The following is a 25,598-nucleotide window of genomic DNA, read 5'->3' on the forward strand; positions in this document are numbered from 1 at the left end:
GAAAATACAAATGACAGATTTTATTAGAGCAGTTACAAGGGTATGGTTATTTGTTCCCTTTCCCTTAATCTACAGCTTCAGCTGATTTAGGTGTTGGAATGATCCGAAGTCTTTCTACTGATGTAAGTTTACCCTTGGTATTATGGCCAGGGTTATGTTGTCATCTATTTACCCACCCCTGAGTGGCAGGAGGTTGGCCTGGGATTCCCTGGACTACTTCCCCAGCCTCTACTATGGAGAGGGTGATCTTTGACACAAACTCCCCAGCCAGCTCTGTAACCATCTTTTGCCTATTCAAAGCGGCAGGTGCAAGTGACCAGAGGCTGTCCCCACTTCTACTTTAGTGATAAAGTTGCGTTCCCTTGGTAGAAGCGTTCCTCCCTAAGTTACTAAGGCTTCCAAAACTAGCAGAACCCACAAACCCAGGAGAGCAAGCCAAGTTAGGAGTAGGATGTTAGCTGTTACATTGAGAGGTACCTTGTTTCTACTGTTGAGTATCTGGGTCCAAGCAGTCTGGCTATGAGGAAGACACTATCGCAGTCATTGGTTCAGAACACATGCCATCCCTTCTACTGACAGTACTCCAGCCTCCCAAAGCAGTAGATCCCAGGTAGCACCATAATGGAGGTTTCGGAAGACTTCCCATCATTCATATAGAGTCAGCTGCTCCTGGGAGTTGAGGTGCACAATAGCCATGGGCTTCTGCCTATTGATCCACTTGTGCTGAGACAGGAGTTCCTTTGCCAGTTGCAATGCTGTATGAGGAACAATGAAGCTGAATGTCAAATTCACAGATAGTATTTTTCAAGCAAGCCTGTCAGGCAGGGACAGGTATAAATCCAAGGAATATCTGCTCATGGCAAATGGCCTGTACCCTCCCACTCCATGGTAGAAGTCCAATGGGGACTGGTAGGTGACTGGATCTCCCAGTATTAAGATGCCTTACTGAGGGGCCCAGGGTCAGTTGTTTCAAGTTGGTCTTAGCAGCTGAGAGTTCAGCCCTCGGGAGAAAGGCAAGTTGCAGATGCCATGCAGGGCCTTAACTCCTTCCTCATCCATGACTCCTTCAAGCAAGGATGAGGGTGATTAGGGAAGGAAGCTGACCATTTTACAGTCAGGTGCCCCACTCATTAAGCAAGATCCTTGTCCAGAGTCACGTCTTCACGAGCATTCACAAGAGATCTCACACTTGGCATCTGTTCTAAGGCCCCCATCTGTAAGGCCCCTATCTGTACATTCCTGTCCTAAACCTTGTCACTACTCACGTCATCTTGCTCCAAGTCCATGACCAACCAGTCACATCTTTAGCCTTCAAATCATAGATCTATGTAGATCTTCATTTTAGACTGAAGCCTTCTAGGCAAGAGACAGTGACCTGTGTGAATTTCTGCCCTTTAGGAAGATCCCTTCCCGATAGTCCTTCAGTGTCACCTTGAGTGGGGCTAGAATGCCATAGAAGTCTATCCAGCCGATACCAGCGTGTTGTCTAGAGCTACTTATGAGTCCCTAGGCTTTCTCCATGAATTGTAGGGGTGGGTAACAATGCGATACAATTAGGCGTACAAATCAGCCAACTGTTCATGCTACTTACGTGTTTTTAGGAACTGCTGATGCCTCCTATGAAAGACTTCAATTAAGACCACTGGGCAAGCCCAGTGATAGCTGGGTGTGTCAACTCATACCCAGATCACATAGGCAGTATTCATTTTCTATAGAGACCAAATAGCAAGCACCACTTCAAGAGCAGCTACAGGTGGAAGGCAGGTTGGCTCTACCCTCAAACCCTAGAGGCCTTCACCAAGATTCTCCTGCTCCTGGGGGCTTGCTGGAAGTTCCATACAGTGGCCTCATTCTCTAGAGGCTGGGATGCCAGCAATCTGCTGTGACACAGGAACAAAGTGGCAGGGCTTTGCAGCTCCATCCTGTCCCGGCCAGGTCTCTGCTTGCTCTGAGAACCACTCGAAGCTGCCAGTCTGTTACAACACCACTGATAAGGCTCGAGTGTGACATACGCCATCTTCAAACACCAAAGCAGCCCAGGGTATTGTGGTGCCTTCTAAGGAGAAGCGAGGCCCAGCAGCCACCTGTCTACTAAAGGTGAGGCTTTGAGTGGCAAGCTACTCCTTTAAAACATGAAAGGTGTGACAAAGGTGATTAAGCTGGTGGTGGCAGGACAGCTTTAAGGACATCTCATTCTCAGTAAGAATTTGTTTTGTCTCCACATGCCACAGGCTGTGAGAGCCTCAACTTAGTACCAGCCTGATTGTCACTGACTTCAGCCCTAACCAGGCCAGCATACCAGTAATTTCCCTGAAGACACAGTTTCCTACAGCCAACCCAGCTAGGAAATTCTCATCCAGGGTTCTCAGTCACCAGCAACAAAAGTCTTGCTGGATTAAGCAGAAAGAACTTGATGAAAACTAGGGGTGGCCTGCAGAACTCCCAGGAGTACTGGGGCCTGAGGTTCCGAGGCCACACCCGACCTGCCTGGTTGAGGATACATCCGGCCCCACCAAGCCCTAAATGCTGTCCCACTTGCAGGATGTAGGTGTGGCCACTGCCAGAGCTGCCCAAAGCCTGGTCTTGTTGCAACTGTCAGTTGGGAAGGTATCAAGTCCTAGAACCTTTGCCTCATTGGCTTCTATTCCAAGTCTGGGAAGGATTCGTCTGATCCATAGAGCCTGAGTCACGTGTCTATTCTCTACCTGCAAAAGGGACTGGGAGAAAGGTTATTGGAATTTCTGTTGCCATAAGAGCAAGTGAGTGCTGCTTCCCACTAAGAGGGTAAAGTATACCCCAAACACAGGCAGAGGGACTCAGATCCAGGTGGCCAGGGATAGCGAGCAAAGCTAGTTTCATGTAGCTAACTCCGACTTTTCCAGGTTTGGTCCTTACCTGTTCACGTAGGATGAAAGCCCTGAGGTCTCTTCTACCACAGCTAAGAGAGAGATAATCCAGTCTGCAAGGAAAATGCTTGGGAGTGCCTTCACTCAGAGCCACCAAGGGAATGTCCCTATGCCAAGCCATAACCACCATGAGAAGGCCAGCTTCCACACATAGGCCTGTGCTGCAGGGCTACTGCTACCAGGGTGATGGGGCAGTGCCTGCTTCTGAGCAAAAAAAAAAAAAAAAAAAGACTTTCATGACTTTGTTAGGATGGTACACTGGAGTCTAGACTACTATGGTCAGCCCCCCTCATCCCTTTATTCTTTGTGATCATCTGCACCCCTTCTTGCCACAGGCCTGAGGCTAGTCCAGGAACAGGAGCATATAATCCATTGTCTTCTACTCTCCTGGTCTCATCTTTCCCAAGAGAAGAGGCTTGACCTTCAGCCATAGCGAAGGCATGAAGGCTTTGGCCCCCCAGGGCTACATCACAGCCTCAGGCCCTGTAGGCACATCTCACCCCACCCCTTCAACCAGTCACAGGTAATGAGTGGGTAGCATAAGTAGTCTAGGCACTGATCTGCCTCTAGCAGACATACATGTTTGCTACTTCTGGTTCTTCATGTTGGTTTTGGCCCAAGTCTGCCAACTCTTCCCCCAGAGTCCTGTAACCTACAGAGGTGAAATGGGGGTCAGAACAGTCACCCCTGGTACAGCCCTGGGTTCTGTAGAGATAAGGACTCAGCTACTGCCCTGGTCAACCTGAAGGGGCTGCTCAGTGCCCTCACGACCCCTGATAGAATGGGCGACAGTACTCAATGTAGTCCACACATAACTAGGTACAAGCAGAAACCCAAATGCCACTGGATAGGGGAGGTTTTACCTGCATAAATAGATGTCCAGGAACTGTAACAAGAATGTGGGAGTCTTTAAGGCAGATGTGAGAAGACATTTCTGATGAGTATGAACCAGGGGCCTTGAGGCTGAAGTCTTATTTTAGCAAGAGGTTTAGTCTGTGAGGCAACTGCAGATTCCCAGAAGGAATAGTAACTAAGTCATGTAGTATAGGGATGAGCCCCACACAAGAGCTGTAAGTCCTTTGAGCAGAGGTGGCTTGGCCTTCTCAGCATGTCTCCCAGGGCCAGACAGCCCCAGCCATCCCATGGGCCAGCCTGGACAGACAGGTTCAGAGTTGAATGGAGCTCTGCTTACTCAGTCATGTGGATCTCTAGGTTCCCTGTGTGTCCTGGACTCCAAGGGGAGAATCAGATGCCACTTGTGGGAAAGGCTGGTACTCCCAGAGAAAGATAAGAAAGATCGCTAGTTTTCTCCTGTGTCAGTTGCATGCCTGCTGGGAAGATCTCCTGGCTGCTCCACAGCAATGACTGTTGGGGAATCTACTGCTGACGTATTCTGTTCAGTGTTGAGGTGAGGATGCCCAGCTGCAGGGCCACCACTGGCCACTGTCATCCTCTGCTGAGGTCTACACACAGATCAGGAGCCCCCATCCAAGCCCAGCAGTGTCTGGCTTCAACTCCAGCTTGGTCCAACACAAGTTCCAGTTCAAGAAGGACCACATACTGTTGACTTGAAACACCAACACCTTTTACAAAGAATCTGGAAAGTTCTGCATTGGGTGACATCTCATAGCTGCCAGTGCTTCAGACCAGTTCAGTCCACCTAGTGGTCTTTGCATGGCTCTGAAGAATGCCCACAAGTTGGGGATAGCCTAAGACAGCAGCACTTCCCCCCTACCTACCATTCTAGCCTTTACCCTCAGACCTGGCTGTTGCAGGGGGTTGGTTCTCCAGACTCTAACCTATAGCCTCCTACCTATTCTCCCCACAGGGCCTCTTATCCTTTTCAAGGGGCTTGAGTTGGAGAAAAGAAGGTACCCCTGTATTTGTAGGATATATGTACTCGAGCTCTGCCTGGTCTTAGATGTGGTCAGGCCAGGAACAAGTGATAGTCTTGGACAGCCTCATGTAGAGCCACCTTCTGCTCAGGACAGAGGACCAGCTCCAGAGCCATGCTACTAGGATGTAGTGAGAGCATAGTCATGGCTTCCCAGTAGCACAAATCTCTCCGTGAGGAGGTAGAGAGTTAGGGAGGCCATAGTACCCAGGAGAGATACCCCAAGACTTCTCTCCATAGACAGTCTGGCCCTGGGAGCCTATTGCCATCTCCTAGACTGTGATGTTATAATGCTTGAAGTATGTCTGTCACTAACAGTTCTCAGGGCTGGGAGGGCCATGTGAGAACCTAGATGAACCCAATTGTCCCATAGTTTTCTCTACAAAACCCTCCGAGCTCAAGCCCTTTGAAGCTAGTTCCATGCCACAGTTCTGCATTATTTTGTGTTAGGCTAGACCTCAGGTCCATATAGAGACTTTCAAACTTCTACACCAACCATTGGGTGTTTACTGGCCCCTTTCCCCTTTTCTTTCCTTTCCCCAATTTCTGCTGTCTAAACAGATTCCATCATCCCCAGAAATGCTGCCTGGATCCAGAGTCAGATCCCTTGAGATCCAGTGTCTTACCACACTGCCTCCTGCTTGTCGCCCACACCCATCTGAGGCCCTCTGCCTGGGTCATTTGTTTCTATCTCAGCACATCCTAGGGCTAGGGTAAGGAAGGCCACAGAAGTTAACATCTTCCTAGAACCCTCTAGGCTTCTCATGCTTGCTTCCTGGGATATTAGTCTAGAACGCTGTAGGCAAAGCAGCTTCCACCTTGACGTAGCCCTGTTAAGCAACCCCATCCCTACAGCCACTTTTCTTTCTTATATCCCCAAGGCCACTTCCCTTTGAGGTGGTAGAAAAGAGAAGGTATGAGACTGAAGAGGCCCAGGGATACCACACAGGCAAAACAGTTTGTTCTCCCCTTGATACAATGTGATAAAAGACACCCTCAGATTCCTGGCCAACACCCAGCCCCCTCTGTATCTGGCCCCAGTCCTCCCTGGATAGCCCAGCTGGAAAACTTGAGCTGCTAAGGTCCCAGCACCAGCTGACTCTCACAGGAAAGATTTATGCCACTCAGGAGAACCAGTGCTCCCAGCAAGGCTATAACTTGCTTTGTCCCTGCAGACATAGTGAATTTCAGCCTTATTTCTTGATAGGAATGATAGTCTAGACACGAGATTGGTATGTTTTATATGGGCATGACTTGATGCCCATGAAATCAGACATTGGATCTCAAAGAGGAGTCCCAAAGTCTGGACCAGCTCAGGACAAGTGCCAGCAAGTGGACCTTCAGCTTCCAAAGCCTTCCAAGCCTCTGGAGTTGCCACAGAACATCTTAGTCTCTCCAAAGAGACTCAAGGTGAAGGACTTGAGCAGTTAAACCTATCTTCTGGTGAATCTTATAAGTTGGGAAAGAATGAAATAAGCTCCTTCTCCAATATCACCCCTAGTTTCTCTCTGCATCTGATAGTGCTATGCCTTGACTTAGTCTAAGAACCTCTACACATAGGTGATTTGTGGCCTCAGAGTTATAGGCGTCTTTATGGGCAGCTTGCCTAGCATCACTATACATGCAGTGTTAAGCATGTCCATATATCCTACCTGGTTGATTGGGCCACCCTCAGGGAGTGATGGGGACTCCTGGTATCCCATCAACTCAGCATGTTTTCCCTGGTCACCACTGTACCCCAACTAACTCCAAGGGTAAGAACCTCAACATATGGGGCAGAACAGGCCAGATGCCAGAAAGAAGGCTGGTGAGCCACTGCCTAGGGATGCTTCCCTAAGGATTAATCCTTCCCTGCTACGGTCACACAACTGCCTCCATCAGGGAGGGGAGAGTGCTCAGCTATGTCCCAACCCAAAGTTCAGGATGGTAAGAGACGTCAAAAAGAGGAAGAAAGTTTGCATGTAGGTAACCAGGAGTGAGACCATGACAAATGCAGGGTCTTACCCACATTTGCCCTATCTGTGTTCAGAGTTTTCAGAGAACACGCTGAAGTGTCTCGTCCACAGCCACAACAGCCCCATACCCTAGTAGTCCAAGGCCAGTTTAGTCCCTAGACATCCAAAAACAGTACAAGGAACATCCAGATCAGTCCTGATGAATACTGACATGAGCAAACAGGAGAGGTTAGAGTCTAAGTGAAGCAGCAACCTGTCAAGACACACAAACACCTTCCTCCATGCTGCTGGCCGTGGAGATAACCCCGAGTTAGGGGATGTCAGGAAGTCCCAGCTGGGAGAATAAAGAGGCCAGGGGGACCAGGACCATGATCCCCAAAGATAAGCCCCCATACACATACATGCTGAGCAGGGCGGCGAGCCAGGGCATAAGGAGAGATCTCCAGGTGCTGCCTCCTGTGTCCTTTCCTGCCCTCCCTGTTTAAGGAATGGAGACTCAAAGGAAAGGTGAGAGAAGATGCCAGGGCAGGGCTCCAAACCTGGTGTAGGAAGAGCAAGGCAAGGATCCAAGCCCAGGGCATCCCCAGCCCCTGACCCCCACACCCAGGCAGCTGGGGGCTCCCGATAGCAAGGCTCCAGGCAGTAATCCTGGGAATCCCACCACAGCCTCCTGCTTTTCTAAAGGCTGTTCTGCCCTGGGCCACAGGATGGTCTCTGGGGCATAAAGTACACGCTCTGTGGCACCTTCTAGTCAGGGGCTGGTTGACCTGGTTATCCAGCCTCGGTCATTCTCCATCAGTGGAGTTCCAGTTCTCCATGGAGCAGGAAGAGGCCCCAAGTCAGCTTATGGGTAGGCCCCAGGGAGGAACCTTGAGCAGCAGTGAGCCAGTGGCAGGTCAGGAGGTATTGGTACAGGTCTTTACGTCTGATAAGGCCAAGGCACCAATTTAAATGGCCAAGAGCAATGTTTGGGCTCCTATGACCGGCTGAATAACCCCCCAGGTCTACATGTGTGCCATAGAACCAGATTCATGCCTAAGTCCCCATATGCTAAATGAAGGCTAGAAGCAACATCAGAACATCAAGAAGACGGAGGTATCGGTTTTTAAACAGTGTGCTTTTCTATCAATATTGTTGTGGCAGAACCCTCAAGTGTTTTCCCTTAAAAATTTTAATCCAAGGTCTAACTTTGGTGTTTAGCAGATAAAGATGACATTTTATCATCTTTAGAAGTATGGGAAAGTAATATTTGTTAGCTCAAGGTATCTATGGAAAAACCAGTGGTATTCTGTCTTTAGTTTGTACCAAAGTAGATGAAGATGTTTAAACTCTTTCTGAAGGTGGCCTAAGAGCCAAGAATGCACCCAGGAAAAAAAGACTGTAGTGTTTTCCAGAAACAGAGGTGAAGCAAGGTTAATATGACAGGTAGTTCTCTGGGGCCCAACATCAACAAAGACCAGAAAGAAACTAAGCATCAGAGCTTAGTTTCTAAGCTAGTTTCTAACTAGCATGGATCGAAGGACCGGATAAAGGAGACATGTCTCACTGGGGCAATCAACCCCCAAGCACAGAAGGGCCACAAAGTCATAGCTGCAGGGAGCAACTAGTCACAGATCACAGGAACAGCAATGATTCCGTCTCAGCTGAGGCAAGGAGATGGGCAGTGATGAAGTTAGTAGAGAGACAGCTTCCCAGTCCATGAGGACAAGCATCTGTCCAGGTAATAGTAAGCAGTGCCATCATAACAGATTCAGATCCAGGCAGTGTGGCAAAGGTTTTTGTTCACATCAAGGGGGTAAGGTGGTCTGCACAAGGCTCTTCCTAGTGTAGGCCTAGGAATGTTTCATCTTCAGCTACATTGTCTAGAATAGGTGGAGCCTCCAGGCAGGGTCACTTCTGCATGGCAGAAGCGTGGGGAAGGCAGAGCCACTCCAATTCAAGCCAAGTCAACCCAGAAGCAACATTGCCTTTACTCACATGTTGCGGGGAGATCAGTCATGTGACCAGATGCACGGGGACTGGGAAATACAGAAGGCATATAGATGGTCATGAAGATCACCGACAGCAAGGTCCTTATTCTCTTGGCCCAGCCACTACCTGCTGGACTTGTAAGAAACAGGACTACCCCCACACTGAAGAATCGGTAAAGACAGCTCCTGGGGAACAGCCCCCTAAGGCCAGGCAGGGATGCCAACAGTAGCCTCCCATACATGGTAGGCTTTACCCATCACTAAATACTAGAGATACCAGCACAGGAAGGCATTTGGGGGCCAGAAACATTCAGGAATCGCTTTGTACAGAGATCAAAGAGAAAGTTCCTCCCTTTGACACAGGGATAAGTCACTGTCAAGGCAAAGCTCAGAGCTTTGCAGCCTATGTCATTTACTAGGAGCATCCGCTTCTCAGCAGCTTCTGTGACACAGGTTCTCATTCCCAAAGCATCAGGACCTGAAGTCAGTCAGGAGGTCCAGCTGCAGAGGCTTCACAGGTGTAATCAGAGCACCAGCCTGATGTGAGCCACAGAGGATCTGAGTGAAATTCTGTGAAACCCTCAAAAAGTTGACTTGACCCAAGTCAGGGCATGATCATAAATCTGCAATTCCCCTACGGTCATTCACCTGAGGCACAGGCCTACCATTCCCTGCCACATACAAAGTAGTACAGGGCATGGAGACTCCATGTTTAGAGGATGTCTACTAGCACAGTCAGTTGTAAGCAACCATCTGTTCCAAAGCAGCTGTCTTCCCTAGGAGAGCACCCTTGGGAATCTCAGTGATAATTTAAGCATAAAAGTCACTGAGAAGCTCTATTAAGAGAGGCTACTGTGAGTCAACTAGGTCCTTATCACCAGGCCTCTGCTCACATGTAGTCTGAGCAGATTCACTTACTCTTGGATCACTACGTGAAATAGCTACTGTTCATTCAGGAGAAGCAGGAAATATGGTAAATGCCCAGGAGAACCAGGATGTACCTCTTTCTGCAGGTATCTCAAACCCTCTGCAGAGGTAGCTGGGGCCAGAGCTGTCTCTAAAAAGCATAGCACCCCAGATTCAGGCAAGGATCATCAGTTTGTATAGATAGTTTGTCAGAGGTTGGACACTGGATATTTGTCCAATGCTGGAATAACACTTCAAATTTCTTCCTAATCGCGTAGAGATGATTTAACTGAGGGATCAGACTCTTGGTCCTCTAATCCAGTAGAGATACTGTCATTAGTATCTAACATAAATGCAACACAGAACACTAACATTATCTGTAACAGATTCACATTCAAGACTTTCAGCTAGACTACGTCAAGAATTTATATGCTAATTCTAGGCTCTAGGATATAAGACAGGGACAAGCTAGACAATAACACTAAGCAGCATTGAAACCAATCTAGAAGGCAAGACATCTGCAGGACTATTTCCCTGGCTCCAAAGATCTAAAAGAACTAGATTGCAACTAGATATAGCCAGATATAAGGCATGTTACTGGATTGAGAACTGGATGAACCATAAATGGTACTTAGGAGGTCAGTGGGAAGGTCTAGAATATGAACGAGCACTCATTGATGTGAAAGACGTAAGTGCGTTAGAGTACCTGCAGTTTGGTGTCATTCAGATATCTTTATATATGAAAAGTACTAAGCCATTATAGTAGTGATCTCTAGTGATAGGAACATGTTTTTGCATGTCTAGTAATATACTGCTGTAATAAAACTACTAAAAAAGTTGTAAGTACAGAAGAATCTAGAAAAGCATAATCTGTTCTTATTTGACTAAAGCCAGACACATAATAGGCACTAAGCTCTTAAATGGGCCTGTAAGTTCAGACCCTTGATTTGTATGAACCTGAAAAACTCCTCTGGAAATGATGCTGGAGAAGATATTTGCCAGACAACCCCTGAGGTGGGAGGGGTGTTGGGGGCACTGGGGGGAAGTGCTCTGGAATCAGCCCGACTTGTACATATCAGCTCTGCTGACAGGAAGACCACCACGATGGGTAAGTCCATCCTGGGCTTGTGTGAGGAGTTGGAAGAAATTCTTTCCAGGCCCAGTTGTGCCCCAGTCATTCCAGAAGGTAGAGCTTGCAGAGTGCTCTGTGACAGAATGATTCTTTCACCACTACAGAAGTCACGACTCCCAGCCAGAAGTAGTGTCTTATGCCCATTTTGCTTATACACATGGATATAAAAAACTAAGCTAGAAGTGAGCTGAGTCTAACATTATATTTAGGATTATACCATGATCAAGTAGCTTTTATCTTAGGACTTCAGAAAAATCTACCCAAAGTGTCTTACTACATTAATATGTGAAGAAGGAAAAGGCACTTTCCAAAGACCTAAGTAGTCCAGCCATTCAGGATCTAGTAGAATTAGCAAATCAGTAAAAGGGAGTGTTCTTACCTATACGGTTCCCAGGAATTAGAAAAGGTTCTAATAGGACAATCCAGGTAAAATCAGTTCCTAGAATATAGACTAAGACTTAGTTCCTCCTAGAGAAGTTTATAAACTTAAAATAATTCCAAAATCCTTACTCAGTTTTTTGTTTTTGGTGAGGTTGGATCTTGCTTAATTTAAGAGCACAAGCTTACTCTAAAATTCACACGAGGAAGACAAGCCATAAGTAGCAAAACCAACCACAGTATGAATGAAGGGGACCGGCCCTGTCAGTTTAGGGTCATGCTAGAGCTACTGTGGTATTTGTACAAGGACAAATGGACCAAAGCAGCAAGGCCCAAGTGTACACAGGCATTAACAGTGATGAAAGAGCTACCATGAATCAATGGTGAAAGACAAACTTGTATAGGGAAGCCAGCTTCTCCAGAAGAAAAATATAACTGGATATCACCACATTGTGTGTTCCTAATCTTTTCAGGAAAGCTTCTTAGCCAGAGTTATTTCTGCAAAATGAAGAGAATAGAGAACACAAATGATATGACCTGAAGATAGGACACAGCTTCATCAGACCCTAATAGTACAGACCCTAAAATCAGACTTGAGCAGCATCAAAATGAAGCTTCTGTTCAATGGAAGATACTGTGAATAGAGCTCAGATAGATTAAGGTGTCATATCTGAAGCCAATAAGGAATTCTCTAAGAATTCCTTTGAAATGAGACAGATGGGAACCCCAGAAGAAAAGTGAGGGATACTCAAATTGCTGTTGTCAGAAAGTGTTCAAAGTCAAATGCAAGCAACACAATAAGATCCCTTCACACCCATTAGGCTACCAAGTGCTAGACAGCTGGGTTACATGGAGGAGCTGGGGTACAGGAATACTCATGCATCGTCTTGGGAACATGTACTGCAGCAGCCATTCCGGAGAACTGTCTGGTATCACTTAGTCAAGTTAACCCGTTCTATGCCTGAGAGTAAGAAAATTTGTCCTAGAGGTAAATAAGAGTACTTATATACAACTGTTCTCAGTGTTGTTTGTAGTGACAGAGATGGTGGTATTTGGGTGCCTGTTCCTGGAAGAGCAGCAGGAAATGGTGTGGTGGCAGCATGCCACAGAGTACCACATGCAGTAGAGACTAGATGTGTACATAGGTGTGTGTCAGGTGCCACCGAGCAGGGCAGAGATGGTGTGTAGTTAATGTATGCACATGACACTGACAGTGCAAGGGAATAGACCTTGTACATTTGATTGTGGGTGACTGAGGTTGGTGGGAATGACAGCAGGGAGATGGAATAAGTAGAAGCACTCACCTGTAGTCCAAGGATGTTAGCATACCACAAATTAACAGCATCATTGTGCCAGGTACAGTGGCTCATGCCTGTAACCCCAGTACTTTGGGAGGCTGAGGCAGGCGGATCACCTGAGGTCAGGAGTTCAAGACCAGCCTGGCCAACATGGTGAAATCCCGTTAGTACTAAAAGTGCAAAAAGTTAGCTGGGCGTGGTAGCATGTGCATGTAATCCCAGCTACTCGGGAGGCTGAGGCAGAAGAATCACTTGAACCTGGGAGGTGGAGGTTGCAGTGAGCAGAGATCGTGCCACTGCACTCCAGCCTGGGCAACAGAGCCAAACTGTCCAAAATATAAACCAACCAGCGTTATTGATTCAACCATCTCTACTGTAGGTTCCAGAAATTTAAGAGCTACCCTCTTGGGAGATTTTCAGGCTTCAGAAGCATGAAGATACTAACAGAAATAAGGCTATGCTATGGACTTGTTTGTCTCTAAGAGTCCCAGGCCGCTTGCCCTTGGCATCTGTCCAAGTTCCCCTAGCCAAGCAGTGCTATTCTCAGCATGGACACCTTGACCAAGCATACTCCTGTACTTGCCTACAACTACATCCCATGCTTTTCTATGAACACATTCTTACCTAGTTCTAGCTTTCTTTAGCATTATAGGTCACAGAAGGAATGCCCCCTTAAACCCCTGGTCTTCTGCCCACCTTTGGGTCAATTTAACCAGAGGCTGTTCTTTCCCACCGATTATTGTGGCAGACTCTAGTGTCTGTGGGAATTCAGAGGGGGCCGCATGAGAAGTGATAGGAACAGACAGAGCCATCTTAACCCAAGGGCATAGGGACGAGAAACTGGAGAAGGTTTTAGGAGAAGCTAGAGGGACAGGAACCTAAGATGTGTGTCGTCCCTCCAGGACCAAGTCCAAAGAGAAGCCTTTTAGGAGCCACTGTGGCCACATCCCTATACTGCCATGCAGATATTGAGTAGTACCTTCCAAGACAGATAGGCCAAGATATAGATCTAAGGAACAGCTATGTATTATATATTATCACACCTGAACCAGCATGTAGGGGATAAGTGTTCACTCCCATGTGCCATATCGTCCAAGTAGAACTTGACCAGGCTGACCAGCAGACCTAATGCCCAAGCTTAGGTATCCAAGAATAGGAATCCCATGATTCAGGACTAAGGTGGCCCCAGACAGGCCACCTGACATCTATGTATCTGTACATTAGATCCTTAAGAGATAAAGGCCCAAGAGGTCCTGTCCTTGGTCACAACCTGGGCTCTGCTGCAGGAGCTCAAATACCCCTTCTCTAGGGTTCACTTGAAGGTGAGCCTCCTGGTTTCCTTGATTAGTATGTCCCCACTGAGGGTCAATGCCAGTTCCCTCCCAGCAGCTTTTATAACATGTTCCTGCGGGGGGGGACCAAAGCAGAATCCTTGGTTTGTCCCTTCTTCCCAGATCTAGCCTGATCTGGACTATGCCCTGAACCCCAACGGTGCTTTGCAGTTTCCATATCGAAGTCTATGGTGAAACAACCTAAATGTGACTCACCTACTAGGCAATTCTTCAATGCCTTCGTAACAAGTGACCAGGCATTATGACTAGTTGGCAGCATTCATCTTCAAGCACAAATGCTTCGCTTCCCATACAACCTGAGACCCTGACCACCTGCTATTGAGAAAAAACAAACAAACAAAAAAGGCCAGGCCATGGACTACTTGGATTCTACTTGGCAGGCCCCAAATTCTACCAGAGACAGATACTAGTTCTATGGGCCCCTCGTTCTATGGGCCCAGGAAACTAGAGCCAAGTGGCAGCTTAGAGAATGGAGATCAAAGTCAACCAGATAACAGTGCAGGTCATCACTAACCTGCAGGCCACTACACTCCAGTGGTCCCCACTAGACTTGTAAGCTCAACTCCATGGAGGCAAGAGCCCAAGGACATTCTTGTATTACAGGGGACTGAAAGCTATAGAGCAGACAAGATCCAGTCAAGCAGGGGCAGAAGAAGATGATCATGGCAGTGAGGGATAAAGGTTTATTTGTATTTTCCCTGCCAGCCAGAAATGGCAGATCCAGGTATGGTATGCAACAACTTTTTCTAACAAATGCCAGAGGTTCGTTCTTTATATATAGGCAAGAATGTAAATAAGGGTCTTAGACTCCAAGGAAAAAAAAAGATCTCACATTCAAAGTTCTAAAGGAGACCAACCTTATCAGGTTAAGAATTTTCCTGGAGAAGGGTCAGTTCCCACACTTGGAACAACATAGCCAGTCTCAATGTCAGTGGCCACAGCTACTATGTCTGTTCCCCTCAGTTGTTGGCAATGGAGGCCTCAGAGGAGTTAAGAGCAGGCCTTACATCAGAGGTAACAGCCCTGCAGAAAAACAGCCTGGAGAAAAGCAAAAACCAGAGCCTAAACGGCAAGGATGCCCAAGCTCCACAGTTGCCAAGTGAGGCTTAGTCCCTCCAGGAGAATGAGGCCTCAGTGAAAGAAGTTCTGTCAGAGCAGTAGACTCATGGCTGCAGGGAAGAGAAGTTGGGGGGAACAACGGAGAGTGACTATTAGCAGGCATGGAGTTTATTTGGGGATAATAAATGCTCTAGAGTTGCAGTGATTGTACAACTTTGAATATATTAGGAGTCAAACCGCACAATGATTTGTGATATAAAACTGTCACAAAGCTGAGAAAAATTCTGTGAGGTTTTAAGTCTGGAGAAAAGTTTTGGTATTCAACTGAACCCAGGAATTTTCAGTCATGAGGGAGGCCCATGGGCAGCTCCCAGGCCAATCTTCTACTCAATAAAGTAGATAAGAGATAGGAAAATATTTATAAGCATGTTTATCCCTTCATGGAAACCAACACTAATACAATCTGTCAATATATCACCTGGAAACTAAGATTAACACGGTTAGCATACATGCAGGTATCTACCACCACACCATCATTGTTTATATGAACTAAGTTTAGGGCTAGGTCTGGAGTATGTTCCACATGGAAGTGGTTGCATTCTGTTCTTTCATTGTAGTAGTATAAGCCTGTTAAAGAGCTTGTAACCAATACGTTCTTGAAGTTATAAAACAATTTGGCCGGGCGCAATGGCTCATGTCTATAATCCCAGCAGTCATGGGAGGCTGAGACGGATGGATCACTCCAGTCTGGGAGTTAGGCCAGCCTGGGTAACATGGCAAAACCCCACCTCTGCAAAAATTACAAAAAGTTAGCACCTGTAGTCCCAGCTGCTCAGGAGGATGAAACAGGAGGATCACTAGGAGGTCAAGGCTGCAGTGAGCCGTGATTGTGCCACTGCCCTCCAGCATGGGTGACAGAGCAAGACTGTCTCAAAAAGGGGGAATATATTTATGACAAAGATGTTTCTAATATAAAAAATGTCATGTTATATTCTTGGTATAGTAGTCAACATCACTGGAAGATTACCCTTAAGTGATATAAACAGTCATAAGGAAAGCTTCATACAATTGGAAAACAAGTGGTTTCTTGCGGAAAAAAATTTCACATGCAGATGCAGTAGGAAAGTTGACCCAGGGAACAGTGGTGGACTCTGTAGACAGGGTTCTGGGAGAGTAGACTCAGGTTAGGGAATCACAGGCCTAAGGGACTGAGCCAGGGAGCAAAAAGACTATAGCTCAACATGGTCGGGAAGCCCCTGCCAGGTTACAGCATGGGGTCCAGGCAGGACCAAGGTCAGTCACATTCACCTAACAGGAGGCTGCAGCTGGCCTAAAGGAGATAGTGGCAAGACTGCACAGTTGAAACATGGAGATTATATGAAGCAGCACCAAGGCAGAACATCTCTAGACTAGAGATAGAATCTGAGAAAACACAATGGCCTCAACAGACCCATTTCATAAGGCAGCAGGGAATGCAGGTAGGACAGGCCTATAGAATGGGGAAGGCACTCTTGGACACCAGAAGACTAGAAGCGTCCCACCAGTGCTTCCCTGGAAACAGGACAAGTGCCAATAAGGAGACCCAGTGGCTCAAGTGAAATTTATAGCAAAGCACCTGTGGCCCAAAAGGAAAGTGACACTGTAGACCTCAGGACTTCTCTGGGGTTGGCCATACAACTGGCCACCTTAAGGATAGGAAAGAGTCAATAGTAAAACTTAAGACTGGACTTTAAGGATATCAAAGGACAGGTCTGCTTCACCCACTTTGTCATCCCTAGATGCCAGTTCTGGAAGTCGCCCTTCAGGTGTGACAAGAAAAACTCACATGATATCCTAACTGGGCCAGGCTAACCAGTAGACCTGATAGCCAAACTTGGGAAAGGACTGTAGAATTAAGTTCTTCCTCCACTGACTCAGGAAAGGTCATATATATCTGTAAGTTATATCCCTATCAAAGGATAATCCCAGGTCCCATTCCTGGCCTTGCCATGCAAGTCCTGGTCTTCTCCATGGTTTTCCTACAGAGCTGGCACCTGTGATACCTGGACTCCTTTGGTTGGCACAAGCTCCCCCTACTGACTAGTGCCAGCCCTTCCTCTATGAACCTTTCTGTAATGGTGCCATGAGGAAGGGCTGAGCCAGAAGCCCCGGATTTTTCCTAAAGGTTTACCCTGACACCTACCCCCAGAATCCCAGGGCTGCTGGTCACCTAGTAGCTAGGTGGAAATAAGCTAGGATGGGAATAAGAGTGAAACCTGTCCCTGGTGGACCTCTGTGGTCAACATAGGCCTTCCTGGGAAGTCCCAGGAAGCCAGCCACGGTGGCTGAGTTTGGACTTTAGCATCTTCAAGTTTAGACCCCTTGCCAGCACAGCCTGAAATGCCCCCACCTTCCTTTCCCAGGAGATGTTTGGGTCATGGCCAGGGGCCCTGCAGCCTGGCGAACCCAGGCTCTGCCAGAGAAGGAGGTAATCAGGACCAGGAAATGGTCCTTGCCACTTGCCTATAGGACTAGAGGCCAAACAAGTCAGCTCTCTAAAAACCAGAGATGCCTAGAAGAGATCCCGCAGCCATGCCCTGATCTCTGGTCACTTACCTAGCCATGCCCTGATCTCTGGTCACTTACCTAGTTTGACAAGTTACAGCCTAATATGCCTGTTGTACCTGGGAGCTCAACTTCAGCGAGTAGTGGCCCAGGGACATGCCTATGCCATGAATTTAAGTCTCATGTTCTCAGGCTAGAAAGAGCAAGAAGGAAATATCCCTGAACATAAGAAAAGTTCCAGTCACAAGGAGTCTGGGAGAGGTCAACGAAAGTCAAAGATGTGATCGCATCCATTTCTGCTAGCCTAAATATTGGCCACATACTTAGGTATACAGCAGAGAAACTAAGCACCTTAACTAGCAGTTTGCCCTGACAGACCCTAAGCCAAAAGGCCCATCCTATACGTATTATGAGACAACATACACAGAGAGGTAGGTACTTTAAGAGGGAGAAAGTAGGGTCCCACATTCCAAGATCATGGAGAACAGTAGATATCATTGAGAAAGGGTCTGATCCTGTGCTCAGATCAGAGATAAGCTGCATAAGCCATGCACGGTCCTGATGTCAAAAGTCCCGGGAATGGGGGTCCAGGTAGGAGGGAGACAAGAGGTTTCAGACCAGGCAGGAATCCCTGCAGACAAGCTTTCTAGGTAGCACAACTTGAAGCCTGAGTGACAAGGATGCTTAGCTTCTTCCCACTATGGCTGTCAGGTGGAGTGGTAACTAACAGCCGAGTTTCCTAGAAGACAGTCCTTTGGGTCTTGAGTCTTCTGGGGAGGAACCCTGCCTGCATTCGGCATTCAACCCTAGGAAGGGGTCAGCCTGACTCTCTCATTCATGGAGGACAACTGTAACAGTAAAGGCCCCTAGAAGGGATCCCAGCCCCAGTCTCCCAGCCCCATGCCATCTCTAGGCTCTGCTACATAGGGCTACTAGACAGGGCATCATCCTCAGTCTGCCGAAGCTCAGGCATTTTCCAGCTTGAGGTAGGCCTATGGCCAGCTTCTAGATTGCCTTCTAGTCAGACAATCTCAGATCCTGAAAAAGGACTTCATGCAACTGGACTAGGATGAGGTTATATGGGTGATACTGTCTATCTTGTCATACAAAAAAAGAAATCAGATCAAGATATTGGGTAAAATGTCAACTGACAATTCAGGAAACATCTCATGGCTGATAGCCATTCAGAGCTGTTCAACAAGTGTAATCCCAGTTTGGGATCCAGGGCACGTGTACCCTCTGAGCACATGTTTTATCTGAAACAAGGCCATGTAATCACATAATCCAAAGAGATAAGTTCAGTTTGTATTTTTGTTTGGCATATGAAGGTGACAGTAATAGGTGAGAAGTAATTCTCCCAATTGTCAGGACCATGGCAAATTTTGGGAAGATGTTAGATTGGGGATAGTACGAGTAGATGGAGGAAGAAGTCTGTGCTGGGAGATGAGAAGCAAGGTATCTTATGGGAAGTCTGGTTGTCTTCCTCCCAACATGTGCTGGGCCACAGGCAAATGTTCAATGGAGACCTCTGGCTTTCAACATTATGTGTTAGCCTTGGGCATATACCCCAGGGAACAGAGGCAGAAGACAAAGTGTCTAGAAGCAGTCAGGCCTGGATAGATCCCTAGTTTGTGGCAAAGCCAGATAACGGCTGTCATCTGTAGAGGACATAGATCAAACTGATATCTTACGGACTTAGGACTGTCTGGTGTACATCTAGACCCAGGAAATTAACATGTCTCCCAAAGATCCCTGGCCTCAAACTTAGCCTTTTCCTGTTGATGCAATACAACTAAACATGACATCTTTCTTATAGGGTCCCACACATCCAGGAATTCTCTTATGTCTGCTTTCCCAAGGATACTAGAAGACTAACACCTAAAAGTTGGGTATACCAGAGATCCTGGGATCTCAAGCCTATGAGAGTCCCAAGGATATTGTCAGAGTCAATACAAGTAGAGCCAAATGACTTGCATTTCACCTACTGGCAAGCTGCCTTAGGGGCCTGGCAGAGTACCAGGAACCGCTTCTACCCAGCTGAAACAGTTAAGGTTTCAAAGGCAGAGCCGTTTATTCTTTCTAGACCATGTCCTACCTGCTATGCTATCACTGACTTATTAGACCAGCAGCATCTCAACTTCATAGCTGGTCTTATTTCCATAGACCTCAGATTTGGGGGGTAAGAGATGGTGAGAAGATACTCCTAAGCTCACCCATTCCTTAGGTTCTCATCACTTTAGTCCTTCTGAGGCCACACAAAGGAGTGCCTCAATAGTCTTCAATGGTCATGAGTCTGACCGAGAAACTAATCGTTCTGGGAGAAGGCCCTGATCATAGTAAGAAAGATGAACAGCAAGTAGTTTCTTTCAGACAGTGAGTAGATAATAGCTTTAGAACAAGTAGAGAGGATTTTATAAGATACTGGATCCTAGACGTAGATTGCATGGTCAGGATGAGGATAAACAGCTTAGGGAAGGCAGCTAAAGGCCAGACCAAAGCTAAGAAGATTCTAAAAACCTTCAGCATACCTGGGGCCACTTAAACACAGAAATTGAAATGAGTACATGCTACTCAGGAGGACAGCAGACAAGGGTGGGGAAAGTCTGGTGGGATGGGCCCCAGGATCAGGAGAGCAACTGGAAGGGAGAAATGCCATTTAAGATTTACGTCTTCTAGAAGAGAGGCAGTGCCACCATGCCACACAAAGGCAGATTCTCAAGAAGCCTTTTTGACAAAAGGGGAGGAAAAGCAATGATCCAACAGAAAAGATGTCAGGGTCACATGACGCTTTCTGGAGGTGTATATACAACCAGCCACCACAAGCCACATGCCCTGCCTCACACCACCGTGTGATCCATTGGATTCCATATGTTCTCACCAGCAGGGTCTATGTTTAAATAGAAGCTCTCAAAAACTGGTCTTCTGAAACAAGCCCGACTTATCTGGGTGATGGGAAAGAAACTCCCAAAAAACACAACTTCAGCTGGGTTAAGTTCATTCCTTCTCCATGCTATTTAGTCTAAGAGCTACCCCAATGAGGCCAACTGATAGAGCTAGCCCAAGATCTTAGAAAGCATCTAGAACTACCCTTGCTTAATTATCTAGTTGCTAAGATGCCCTCAGGTAGGGGTGAGGGTCTGGTTTCTGGCAGAGCACCAGATCCTATCTGAGGTCTTTGTATAACAGATATCTGGCTTGAGACAGATATCTATTATTTTTTCTTTAAATCCCCTCCCAAGGACTAATTCCAGCTCTGGTCCCATGGGAAGGAGAGGCTTAGAGGAAGATCCCTGAATTTTTAAGTTGAAGCGACCCCAATCCACCAGAATCCCAATGCCACCCCTCATCTTTGTACATCCTGCAGTCCTGCCTCAGTCGAGAGGTGAGAATGATAGGGAAGCAGTTCAGTTCTATCAAGCCCCTTGAAGTTTTTAACCCCTCTGAGAAGCCTGGCATGAACCAGCCTCCATGGCTTAGTGGTTTCTTAGTATCTTTTAACTCAGGCTGCATCCAGACAGCACAGTCTGGGATGTCTGAGCCACCTTCTGTGAAAACCTGAGCCCTGCTCAGGCTACAGGAACTCTGTAGCCAAGCAGATCCTAGCTCTGTGGGGGACGCCCTTGGACATGCCCCATACTACTTTCTAGGGTTATGTGCCACCCGACCTAGGAAAGTCAAGCCAAATGAGTTACAGAATAACCACCATGGACAAGAGTTGGACTGAGACTGGATGGTCAACTTACCTGAGCCCACTGCCTTAATATGGTAGTCCCTAAACAAGATGCCTAACATTTACTGCTGTACCTATGTGTTCAACTCTAGGTTACAGTTAGACTTAGACCCTTGGGCTTTAAGCTGAAGGCTATTATAGTGTTGTGGGTTGAATCAGGTCCCCCTCAACAGATTGAGGCCTTAAACCCACCATACCTTAGAATATTACCTTGTTTGAAGATGAGGTCTTTACAGAGGTAAAGAAGTTAAAGGAGGTCATTACAGTAGGCTCTAGTCCAATATGAAGGATATCCTCCTTAGAGATTTGGGCAGACATACATGGAGGATGCCATGTGAAGGTAAGGACAGATGGAGGGATGCTTCAAGCTAAGGAAGCTCAGATGCCAGCAAGCCACCCGAAGCTAGGTAAGAGCTGCAGAACATGCCTTCACAGTCTTGGGAGGAAGCAGCCCCACTGACACCTTGATATCAGACTAACTTCCTGAACCAAGACAGACTTCTGTTTGAGGCACTTAGTTTATGCTACTTTATGACAGCCCTAGCAAATTTGCATGCAGAAGAGAATGACCCAACAGGAAGAGAGCCCCTGTCATCCTCAGCCGGAGAACTATGGCAAAGGCAATTCTGTTTATACCTATCCCGCTTAGCAGGACACTGGCCAGACTCCTGGGCATCAAATAACAGAGAAGCTGGACATGAACCTGACTGAGTCATTTCTGATAGACACCAAGAACCTGTTCCGTAAGTAACTTATATGCAGCCTAGATTCTAAGAAAATGAACTCCCTGAAATCAAAGGTCAACGAAACAGTCTTCTCAGGACCCAGGAGAAACTTCCCTGAAAGAGGTCCTGTGTTCAACCAAGCAAGAATCAGAGCACAAGCCTTGTCCTGATGCCAGTGGCTGCAGGTGCCATTGCTCTTCACCAGAAATCCCAGGGATGAGGTCCCAGGAAGGAGAGAAAGGGGACAGGTCTCTAGACCAGGAAATGATTTCTACATGTAGGGCAGAACATGGGCCCAGTGCCCAGTGCATGAGTAGCAGGAATGTCTAGGACATCCTGCTATAGCTACTGGCAGTGGGAAAAGTAACATCCTCAGCATGGAGAAGATGGTCCTGTCTGGTCTTGGAAAGACCCAGAACTGGGCTCTACATATAGAGCTTGGATCCAAGGACAGACTGGAAAATGTACTAGGTTGACTTCTTATACGCCACCCCCAGTTTCTCAATCAGACTTTTCTGCCTGGGACTTACATGATAGCAGCTGGCTTCAGGGCCCCTAACTGCCAAGTCCTGACAGTTCTCCAGTCCTCCAATGCAGGGGTGGCCCCCCAGAGGCTTCCAAGGCTGTCCATCTGACCATGTACAATCATTAGAAAAGAAAGTAGGTAGAAGAGAGGGAGGAGAGGGATTGCCAAGCTGTAGTATGGGACCAGAGGCTATCAGAGACCTTCATTCTGGGCTCTTAAGCCTCTAGAGTAGCCCAAAGACCATTCTCAGCCAAAAGCCCAGCCATACAGGTGGATGTGGCAAGAGAGCCAGGCATCATGCCCAGTACTGACACTCATAAGACCCAGATATCCTTATATGTATAATAAGACACTTCACTATCAAAACTTCATGCCCAAAGATAAGAGCTGTCAGATCAGAAGACCTCAATGGAGAACAGACAGTAGATCCTGGACACAGAAAGGGGGCTACAAACTGCTTTGACTGTTATCATTTCAGTTGCCACAGTAATTCTGTTGCCTAGTTGATGGAAATGGCCATCCCAAGCAGAAGGGGTAAAAGGCCATCGATCAGGAAAGGGTTCTGAAGATGACGCTTCAGACAGGATCAAGTCGAGGATCCAGGGTGTGATCAGTAAGACAGATCAGCCAGAATCTGTCTGCAGCCCCTGGGTAGAATACTACTTCTTAAGAGAAAGGTTAAAAAGAAAAAATAGCCCTATCAGGTCCTAGGAAACTTTGCAAGCAAGCCCAGCATGGCATTAGATCTAACCATAAACTATGTAAGAGCCCAACATGACTTAGAGCCTGAGGACTATAGGTATCCAGGAATGGATACCCTAAGCATAGACTGCAGACTCATGTTTGTCTTAAGGCTTACTGAACTGGGTTTCCCACATGGCCAGCCTCTGCCAGATATGCTCAGAGCCAAATCCCAGCCTTATTCAGCATGATGGAGGCCTATAGCCAGCTAGCTTCCCAGGTCACCCTTCTAGTCATGAATAGTGATAAACCCCAGCAAAGGGGAACTGAACAGATCCCAGGGATAATTATGGCTACCTAAAAGTAAAGCAGAGGTCAGAAGGCAGAAGAGGTTCCTGCCCAAAGGCTCTGGTTAGAGGAAATAGTGAGGTACATTGCCCTCAAGCAGATGCGGTTAAGGGTTGTTAGGACAGACCAAGGTCCAGACAGGAGAGATGTTAAGAGGAAGACCATTACTGTGTCACATGCCAGGAAAGCTTTCCAAGTTAGTCTATGAGCAGCACCACCAGCCTACACAGGCAAAACAAGAAAACTCATCTTACTGCCAGACTCCAGATACCAAAGCTTCAGTTTATCTATAGTGTAGACATCAGTGCCAGTGGAGACATGTCCAGAAACAGACCCAACGAGGTGAATACCTTGACTGATGGCACTTGGCCCATACTTGGGCCAGTCACCAGCCTGTAACCTGACCTAGTACCATGGGATGTGGCCACTAAACCAGCTACTATATATCTAAGGACAATGAGCAGGCCCATTAGAGAGGGGGAACAGGAACAAAGGGATAGAAGAATCCAGGAGAAAAGATTCTATGACCAGCAACAAGCCTAGCAAGGAGCCAAGGGGTAAGAACAAGGAAACTCTGGGGTTACCCAGGCAACACATTAAAAAGCTTATCTATTGTGATGAATAGGCTTTGTCCCTGGGATGCAAGGTTGGTTCAATATACAAATCAATAAATGTTACATAAGCAGAACTAGAAACAAACCATATTATCTCAATAGATGATGCTTTTGTAAAATTTGACATCCCTTCATGTTAAAAACCTCAATAAACTAGGTATTGAAAGAACATACCTCAGAATAATAAGAGCCATCTATGACAAACCCATAGCCAACATCATACTGAATGGGCAAAAGCTGGAAGCATTACCCTTGAAAACTGGCAAAAGACAAGGATACCCTCTCTCACTACTCCTATTCAGCGTAGCTTTAGAAGTCTTGGACAGAACAATCAGGCAGGGGAAAGAAAGGGCATCCAAGTAGGAAGAGAGGACATCAAACTATCCCCATTTGCAGACATGATCCTCTGTCTAGAAAACGCCATAGTCTCAGCCCAAAAGCTCCTTAAGTGGATAAATTTGAAAGTCTCAAAATACAAAGGATGTACAAGAGTCACAAGCATTCCTATATACCAACAGTCAAGCCAAGAGCCAAGTCAGGAATGTACTCCCATTCACAACTGCCACAAAAAGAATACAATACCTAGGAATACAGCTAACTAGGGAGGCAAGAGATCTCTGCAAGGAAAGCTATAAAACACTGCTCAAAGAAGTCAGATGACAAACAAGTAGAAGAATATTATATGCTCGTGGATAGAATCAATATCATTAAAATGGCCATATCACCCAAAGCAGTTCATAGATTCAGTATTATTCCTATTAGACTACCACTGAGATTTCACAGAACTAGAAAAAACTATTTTAAAATTCACATGGAACCAAGAGAGCCTGAATAGCCAAGGCAATTCTAAGCAAAAAGAAAGCTGGTGGCATCATGCTACCCAATTTCAAACTGTACTACAGGGCTACAGTAACCAAAACAGCATGGTACTGGTATAAAAGACACGTACAGCAATGGAACAGAACAGAGAACCCAGAAATAAGGCTTCACACCTACAACTATCTGATCTTTAACCGGACAAAACAAGCAGCAGGGAAAGGATTCCCTATTCAATAATGGTGCTGGGATAATTGGTGGCTAGCCATATATCGAAGATTGAAACTGGACCCCTTCCTTGTACCAGATACAAAAATCAACTCAACATAGAGACTTAAGTGTAAAACCAGGAACTATGAGAACCCTGGAAGACAACCTAGGCAATGCCATTCTGGACATAGGAACAGGCACGGGGGCGGAGCAAGATGGCCGAATAGGAACAGCTCCAGTCTCCAACTCCCAGCACCAGCGACACAGAAGACCGGTGATTTCTGCATTTTCAACTGAGGGTACTGGCTCATCTCACTGGCGCCGGATTTTATCGCGCCGGGCCGCCGCATCTCACCAGCCAGAGCCGAAGCTATGGCAGGCACGCTCACCCGGTGCCACAGAAGGAACTCTTCCCAGCCAGGAAACCGGGAGACACACAACACCCGGAAAATCGGGTAACTCCCCACCCCAACATTACGCTTTGCCAAACAGGCACACCAGGAGATCATCATATCCCACACCTGGCCGGGGAGGGTCCCACGCCCACGGAGCCC

General features: G+C 46.9%; 1 long non-coding RNA gene across 3 annotated transcripts; it reads right to left on the reverse strand.

Annotated features, from left to right (window-relative positions):
- Positions 1-24,191, reverse strand: LOC103887548. Of its 3 annotated transcripts, none has more exons than XR_651688.4 (4): positions 21,335-24,191; positions 3,770-4,473; positions 2,896-3,110; positions 1-755 (listed from the first exon to the last, which is right to left on the reverse strand). It is a non-coding gene; the product is annotated as an uncharacterized LOC103887548 (long non-coding RNA). The 3 variants fall into 3 exon arrangements; XR_002524328.2 differs by having other exon boundaries at positions 1-2,717; XR_002524327.2 differs by having other exon boundaries at positions 1-3,110.
- Positions 24,192-25,598: the final 1,407 nt, after the last annotated feature.

Source organism: Papio anubis, chromosome 11, assembly GCF_008728515.1.
Source record: "Papio anubis isolate 15944 chromosome 11, Panubis1.0, whole genome shotgun sequence".
In the NCBI taxonomy this organism is placed as follows: Eukaryota; Metazoa; Chordata; class Mammalia; order Primates; family Cercopithecidae; genus Papio; species Papio anubis.